General features: G+C 46.9%; 1 protein-coding gene across 7 annotated transcripts in view; it reads left to right on the top strand.

Moving 5' to 3' along the window:
• Window positions 1-1,841: 1,841 nt before the first annotated feature.
• Window positions 1,842-7,847, top strand: part of TPST1 (tyrosylprotein sulfotransferase 1) — a 30,773-nt gene continuing 24,767 nt past the window's right edge. Inside the window, exon 1 of one of the 7 annotated variants that reach the window (XM_075168805.1) lies at window positions 1,842-2,076. The gene's annotated coding sequence lies outside the window, so the exon portion shown is untranslated. Of the gene's footprint in view, window positions 2,077-2,198; window positions 2,514-7,847 lie in introns of those variants that run through there. The other 6 variants (XM_075168810.1, XM_075168809.1, XM_075168812.1 and 3 more) reach the window with 6 other exon arrangements.

The raw sequence follows: 7,847 nt of genomic DNA, 5'->3' as shown, positions 1-7,847 counted from the left end.
GAGGCAGGAGGCAGAACAAGCGCTCATCCGTATCGGCTCTCCGGGCAGCGCCGGCAGCGAGCGTCGGCTCATCGGTATCGGTGGAAACCACATCCTGACAGGCTCGTAAAAGTTCTATGATAGGTGCTTTGCAAGGGCTGTGAGAAATGAGGCAATGGGCTGTGATTAATTCTTGCATCCTGACGGTATCGCTGTCAGCTCAGGCACCGTCGCCCTGCATCTCGTGAGGCTGGGATGACGGCAAAGCCCAGCTGGTTATCTCCCCAGCCACACCCGATTTGTACCGTCTCTCTGAGAGAGGACAGTGAGTCGGACCCGATTTTAGGGCTTCCGGAATTAAAAAGGGGATGTTCTCCCACATGGTGGTTCCCATCCTTTTTATACCAAGGTCTTGCTGCTGGTGCTGGTCTCCCAGCCCCGGTGTCCCCGCACAGCCAAGCCCTGGCTGAGTCCGGCGGCACCGAATCAGCGGTGGCTCCTGGTAGCTGCCAGCCCCTGTGCTGCGCTGCCCCGCTGCAGCGTCGGCGCAGGGGATGCCCCAGCCACAGGAGGGTTTGGGAGGCAGAGGACCAAGGGCAGAAACATCCGTCAGGGACAAGCAGGAGCTGTCTGTCCAGCATCACTGCTCAGTGCAGGGGCGGCTTTATCCCAGACTGAATTTTGGGCTGGCATCCTTTTAAATCCCTTTAGCTGATTTTTTTTTTTTATTCCCATTTGGCAAGAAACACGAACGTGGGGAATGTCCCATGGGATTGTTCCATTTGATATGACCCTGCAGCAGCGCTGACATTTCAGCGGGGTGTTTGTCTGCATACGGTGATGGCAGCTGGGCCAGAGCTCCTATATGTAAAGAAGAAATATGTTTTCAGTTTGATTCAGTCTTTATGTATTACTGTATTAATGTTAACAAGTCAAATTCATCCTATTTCCCCACACTTTAGGGATAAAAGCTGTCTTTCTGCACAGAGCTCTGAGACAGAAGCGGTTAGGATGGCCTAAGGCTAGTCTTTGTCAGAGGTGACCTAACCTACAGATGTGGGTCTCCCCATGGATTGAGGTTTTGCAGCCACACCTCCGGGGGCACATCATCCTCGCTCCCTGCCTGGCCGCTTCACCCAGCTGTGGGTCAGAGGAGTTGTGAGATGTGCCGGCAGCCGGCTTGGGCTCGAGCTTGTGCTCCAGCCTGATGCTATTCCAGATGTTTCCACAGTTACACATGTGGTGGGCACATGGCTTGTGCTTCCCCACTGCCGCAAAACAGGTGTGTGACACCAGAGGACACCTGAGCTCCGAGCCGGGCGGTAGTCCCTGCTGTCCTGTGCTGTCGGTGCCGCATGCCGAGTCAAACGTTTAACCGTAACTTTTCTCAATTTACCGGACAGTTGCAGCGCTGCACTTAAAGCCCCTTTGCCCAGGACAAGGGGACTGTGTGGTTTGGATGGTTTCACCTGCAGGACCGACCCCTGAAACCTAAGCCAGTGGGTAGCACCCGGTAAAGAGTGTCCGTGTTAAATACTCTCAAGAATTAGGAAGGTCAAGCCTTTCCCCTTCGTCTTCAGCAGCGGCGGCGTGTTTTCGTGGAGTGAGCTGTGACAAGATCCAGCTGTTCCCAGCTATCAACATCTGTCTGGCACAGCTGTGCAGACGTGGGTGCACACGGGCTCCTCCAGATGCTCACGTGGCGCCACCGCCCAGATGTGCGCCCACGCGCCCCGCCCGCTCCAGCTGCGCGCTCCAGCTGTTTCCCGCCGCGCCCGCAGGGGTTAACGGTCCCGCCCCCTCAGCTGTCAATCTTCACCGCCGGTCCAACCGCGTCCCGCGACACATCGAGGCCCGCGACCAATCAGGGCGTGGTTGTGATTTCCATGGCAGCCGCAGCCGCGCGGCTGAGGGGAGGCGGCGGCGGCGCAGCCGGTCCCGGTCCCGGTCCCGGTCCCGGTCCCGGTCCCGGTCCCGGTCCCCTGCGATGGTGCCTGAGGGCAGTCGTGGCGGAGGAGGGGCAGCAGTGCTGCTGCTGCGCGGCCCTAGCCCGGCCCTGGCAGCGGCCGCCGCGGCGCGGGAGCGGCGGCAGCGCAGGTGAGGAGCCGCTGCCCGCCGCGCACCTGAGGCGGAGGCTGCGGCGGGGCGGGCCCCGGGCGCGGCCGTTCCCCCCCTTCACCGCTCGCGCAGCCCTGGCGGCAGCCGCCGTGCTCCGCCCTGCCCCGCCCGGCGCTGGGGCGGCTCCGGTGCTGCCAGAGCCGCTGCCTTTGTCGGCCGGTTTGGGGGGCGGCCGCGGCCTGAGGCGGCGGCTGGGAGCGGGTCGGCGCTGTGGCCGTGCGGTGCCCGCGCCTCTCAGGCGCCGCTGCCGGCCGGGGGAGCCGGGCCGGGCCGTACCGTGCACTCGGCTGTGTGGGCATCGCCGCGGGTCCCGTAGCTGCAGCCGGCAGCGCCCGAGGATGCGCGGCGGGAGCGGCGGGGCCGGCTCGCTGCTTCCCGCCGGTGCCGTGGCGGGGTGCGAGGCGGATCCGAGCCGGGTAAATCGGAAAGTTTCCGTACGGGCGGGCTAACTTGCTTAAGGAGCTCCCAGCGCTTCTGATGTCTTTGTTCAGCAGCTGAGATGTGTCGGGGGAGGCTGGCCGGGGGTGCTGCGCGGCTGTAAATACCCGCGGTAGAGTAGGGGAGGCACACAGAAACGGTTTTATAGCGCTGCGTTTGTGTCTGCAAACACAAGCTATAATAGTCATAGTACGTGTAAGCGTTTTAGCAATAGTTTGATAGCCGTAGACCTAATATGTCTCTTAGCTGGAAGTGGTTTTGCTGGTGGTACTGCTGGAAGAAGCCATTTGCATATGTTACTGTGAACGTGTTGTGCAGATTTTTGTAGGTCTATATCTTTTTAGTATTATTAAGCAGTTTGATTCTTTGAGATATCTTACTGTATAATGGAGTGCTGAAATCCCTCTTAGGAAGCACAGTCCACATAAAAGTGCACAGAACACTAGCTCATCTGCTATTAGTGTGCTACTGACTTTTTTTTCCTCTCTTTTTCTTTGTTGTTGTTTTTTTTTTAAACATAAATTTCAAGAGCTAGAAGCCTGTGTGTGTTGCCAATAAAATTCCTTTTGTTGAATTGTTCTCCAGCAGTAACTGTAGTACTTAACAAATACTCTGTATTCTTGCATAACTGGGAGCATGTTGGTAACTCTATTTTGACCACTCAATATGCAAATCCAGATAATTTGCTGTAGGTATTATATATGTAGGTAGAGCAGAATGCATAGAGTTCTTTGCTTTCATTTGAAGCAGAACATTTTAATTAGCTGTACTTTAAACTCACTTAAGGGACTTAAGAGGTCTTAAATGTTGAACAACCTGAAAGTATTGAATTTTGAGTACTTTGGTAATCTTACTAGCTGTTTCGGATCTGGTATGGTCTTTCTCTTGCTTGTTAAGAAAGCTTGTGTTAGATCCAAAGGAAGGACAAATGCTTCTGAATTTCTCTTTACACACACACATATATACATATTCGTGTGTGTATCTATATATCTGTCTAGTGGAGAATTATGAAGAAAGCTGGGTTGTTTTTTTGGGGGGGGCGGTGGGGATAACTAGTAAAAGGAAAGGGTACAGCTTGCTTCATCTTTTACATATTGATTATATGAGGGAAATGCATAAATATGAGCACATCTTTTTTTACTCCTTTTAATGTGATTGTACTAGAAATTGTGGAATTATTACATAGTTGTATCCAGTCTTCCCCATTATGGAAACTTTGGATTCAGCAGTGGTCTCTGGCCGTGAAGGTTAATTTGGCCTCTACAATTTTTCAGAGCTTTAGATTTTTAAAAAAAAAAAAGTGTAGGTTCAAGGGAATGCAAATGTGTGAATGACATTCCTATTCTTCCTGCAGTGTGAACTGTAACGGAATGTTGTTTACACATCTGCATTTCTTTATACTTATTTTGTCCAACTTTTGTCCTATCATTCTACTTGTCAAACTGCTCTGCACAAAGGTAGGCTTCACTTGGACTAGTTGGCTGTCTTTCATCCCAGGTGCTTTCCACCAGGTGACTTACTGCTTATTTCTTTGTGGAGATGAATAAAAATTGCTCATTCTATCTTATCATCCTTTTTTACTGTATAACTAATAGGGGGAAGAAATCTAGAGAAAACAGCTGCAGGGCTTGAGAGCCATGATGACTTAAAAAGCTAAAGATGGACTTGGTACTCAAGGCTTCTTGATTTTTATTTCTAGCTTTGCTGAGTATTTTGCTGGGGATCTGCTTGCTTCTGCTGTACTTTGACATTCCTCTCAGATTCCGTTACGTGACTGGTAGTAATACATGATATCCGGTCTTTGGGGAAAGCATTAAGGTGATTGTGCAAACGCCGCTTTGAAGGCATAAAAATGCTTCCTGAATACTTAAGTGATTTTTGGAACAATCTTCTAAATGAGCCTGCAAGGGTTTGGATAGGTTCTTGAAGTGGTATACCGTGAATATTTCAGTCGTGTTCCTTGGTGTTGTGCTATACCATTATCATGTAACTGTCGGCTTTCCTATGCAATCTTCTTTGTGGTGAACAAACACGAACGACCAGAAAGAAACCAGTTCATTGAAGGAAAGGTTTTATGGAATTCCTTTCTTTAACTTTCATTTAGGAATGTTAGAAAGACTGAAAGACTAATGTGGTATGCAAGGGCTTCTTACTTGGGCTATTTGATGAGCTTAATATAGAACTTCCTCTAAGAAATATATTGTCTCCAGTTTTCTAAATGTATATTGTTTTGAAGATGATTCTTGAGAATTCTCAGTATCTGCTGCTTTTCCAGCATTTATTTTTACAGAGGAAAAGTGAAGGTGCAAGAAGAGGCAAGGAAGATACTGACATGGCTGACATTTGCTTCTTTATCTCCTAGCAGCATTTTCATTTCTCCTTCTACATTCAAGAGCAGAGAAGAGCGTGACAATGGGTAGCAATAGTTTAGGATTTTTTTTCCATTCAATTTAGATACCTTGCCACTCTAAAATGAATTTCCTCTGGAAATTTATACCACAAGCTTTGGGTGTAGTAGTCAGGCTGTGGTTGTGCATCTGAAAGCATCTCTGAACTCTGAGAATCTTCTGTTTCTGGAGTCTGTATTTTGGAGTCTACTGCATAAAGCCTTATGGAGGGGGTCATAGCCCCAGAGACTAAGGGATTGAGTAGACCTTCTAAGTGGGAAAAGAAGATCATAGGAACATGGTAGGAAGACATGAGGGTAAACTGTAAAAAGAGTGTGAGGGGAAAGACAACTTTCCAATAGTATGAACTCTAGCATTCTTCCCCTCATCTCCATCTTGCTCCTGCTTTCCAGCACAGGTGGGGGGGCACAGCGTTTTGAGAAGGATGACTGTGAAGCCTGATGGCCTGTTGACACAGAGGTGACTGTGATCTTTCCTCCCAGCAAAGTTCTCCAGAAGCGTTGAGGTCAAACACTGTGATGAACACTTGGGCAGATGCAGGAACAAGATATACTCCACAAAAATCTAAGCAGTACTACTATACTTGCTCCTCCTAGAAGGAGATCTGGTTATCAGAATCTGAGCCAGAAGTTCAAGAGATGGAAGCAGAGGACAAGCTAATCACTGAAAAATGCTTTATGTATATGTGGAGGGTTTTTTTGAGATGGATAATGCCAGTGTTGCTGTCCTGTCAATTTAGCCTTGGAAAAAGCTGCCTGGTTGAACATGAGAAGGAAGCCTCCAAACTGAAAGTCTGAGGTCTAGAGCTTACAAGGATTGCTTACTACTGGGTGGTAATGGATCATCTTTTTTCCCCTGGCAGGGAATGCTTTAAACAACAACAAAACCTAAACTGTTCTAACATAAAATACAAATGAATGACTTGCCTCTTGACTAAGCTAAAAATCTTCAACATTTTTTGGATGAACTTGAGGAAGAAAGGTCTTGAACTGCTGCATGTAGGGGGAGGGAAGGAGGGAGAGAGAATTAGCGTGTGTCGAAGAAGGAAACAAAGCAGTCATTTTGCTTTGCAAACATCTTCTTGTGGCTGACTCATAGGTCTGACTTTTCTGGGAATAAAATTCAGTTATGTACATGTCCACTTAACTGCATTTTCTTATACTGAAACTTGTAGATCCTAACTCTCTCTTTTTTTGAGTTACACTTAAATTTTTTCTAGGAATTCGTTTTAGTGTGTCACTTGAAACTGTTGCTGCTAAAGACCTTCTCTACCATTGTAGTTATCTTCAACTTCCTCAACTTACAACTGTGTTGTCGGGGGGGGGATGTCTGTGTTTTGTTTTGGGTGTTCTGGGTTTTTTTTGGTGGTGGTTGGTTTTTTTTTAGTTATTTTTTAGGGGGGTGGGGGTGGTGTTTTGTTTTGGGTTTTTTTGTTAAGAGCTGCCTGTGTTTTCAGGCGGAGTGGCAGTTTGCTGTCAGTGGGTAAAAATGCCATAATTTTTCAAAGCTCTACTTAAATGCTGACAAGGGATTGCCGAATGCCTTGCTGTGATTTTTAAATGCTGTCAATTTAGTTACTGTTAACAGCAGAACATTAATGACTTGTAATAATCCTTCAGGTTGACAGATGTGATCCAGAGCGCTTACTCATGTAGAGGAGGGAGAAGGTGGAGTTTGTTTGCAAGCTGCTAGAAGGGCAGTAACTTCCATATGTCATACTTGTCCCAAAGAGCTTTAGATGTAACTTCAGGCACAGAAGGGAGTTTGCTGGCTTGTAGAATAGATTAGTTTGCTGAGAGGTGCTGTTTCTGACTGCTCCTCTGTTGGTTTCTTGACATACAAAGCCCTGGTCTTGCCACAGTTTATGGCAGTTGCATGCTCCAGGTCTTGCTTCCAGGCAAGAAAACAGAGGGTTGTAGGGCAGCTTAATACTAGCTCTTTATGGTCTTTCAGCCATTGGCATCTTTGAACTTACCAAAAAAGTTACTGCATCAAATGAAAGTATTTGTGTTTGATTGATGTGGGGTTTTTTTTGGTCACGTGGATGGGATTTTGGTTTTGTATGTGAGTGGTCAATACTTACAGCAATTTAGGAAACCTACTCACAGACTGCAACGCTTATTTGCATTCACAGCTGGAATTGTGCTGAGAGTGAGTCATCATTCTGCTTTACCCAACCTGTGAATTGAGGATTTCAGCCTTCAGTCAACAGGCTTTCCTCTGATGCTGTTTGTTCTTCAGCTTGGTTCTGAAAGCTGGTGCTGGTTTTTGTTTGGTTTTGTTTTTTTTTAAAGTGCTATCCTAATATAAATGATCAGAGTAAAACAGTTGATGCACTTGGTATTGGTAATGTTTCTCTCTGGTGATCAGCTACCTAACTTTTGCATTTGGGGAACATTAGTGCCTTCAAGGAGTAGTTTTTAGTTTGGAAGATGAAGATTTTTGTGGAGGGTTTGGTTTTTTTTGGGGGTGTGTGTGTTTTTTTGAGGAAATGAGTTTTGTGGGATTTACTCAAACTGAATAACGTTAGGGATTGTATCAAGTATAAATATTTGCAGATCTTACATGCTCTGTGGCAAAATACTGTTTCTGTTGTGTTAACTCTTCTCTCAAATGAGTACTGACTTTTAGCTAAATCTTTACTGTATCTAAAGCATTTAAAGAGATTCTGTGTACTATTTGCTAGTTTTAAGCAGAACAGTTTCCCTTCCCTAATTGAAACTTAGGTGTTCATGCAGAATCTGTTCAGGAGAGAGACTTTCTGCTTTTTGGTGCTATGGAAGTATTTACTGAATGATTTTTTTTTTTTTGGAGCATTGTTCAGATGACCTCCACTTAAATGTCTGGGATTTTGTTCCTTTTAGTGTCCAGATATTTTAGGTACAGTTAAAGCCAGCTCTTCAG

The sequence above is a fragment of the Calonectris borealis genome, chromosome 19, assembly GCF_964195595.1.
Source record: "Calonectris borealis chromosome 19, bCalBor7.hap1.2, whole genome shotgun sequence".
NCBI lineage: Eukaryota > Metazoa > Chordata > Aves > Procellariiformes > Procellariidae > Calonectris > Calonectris borealis.
Note: the sequence above shows the minus strand (reverse complement) of the source record. Positions and strands in the feature narration are given on the sequence as shown.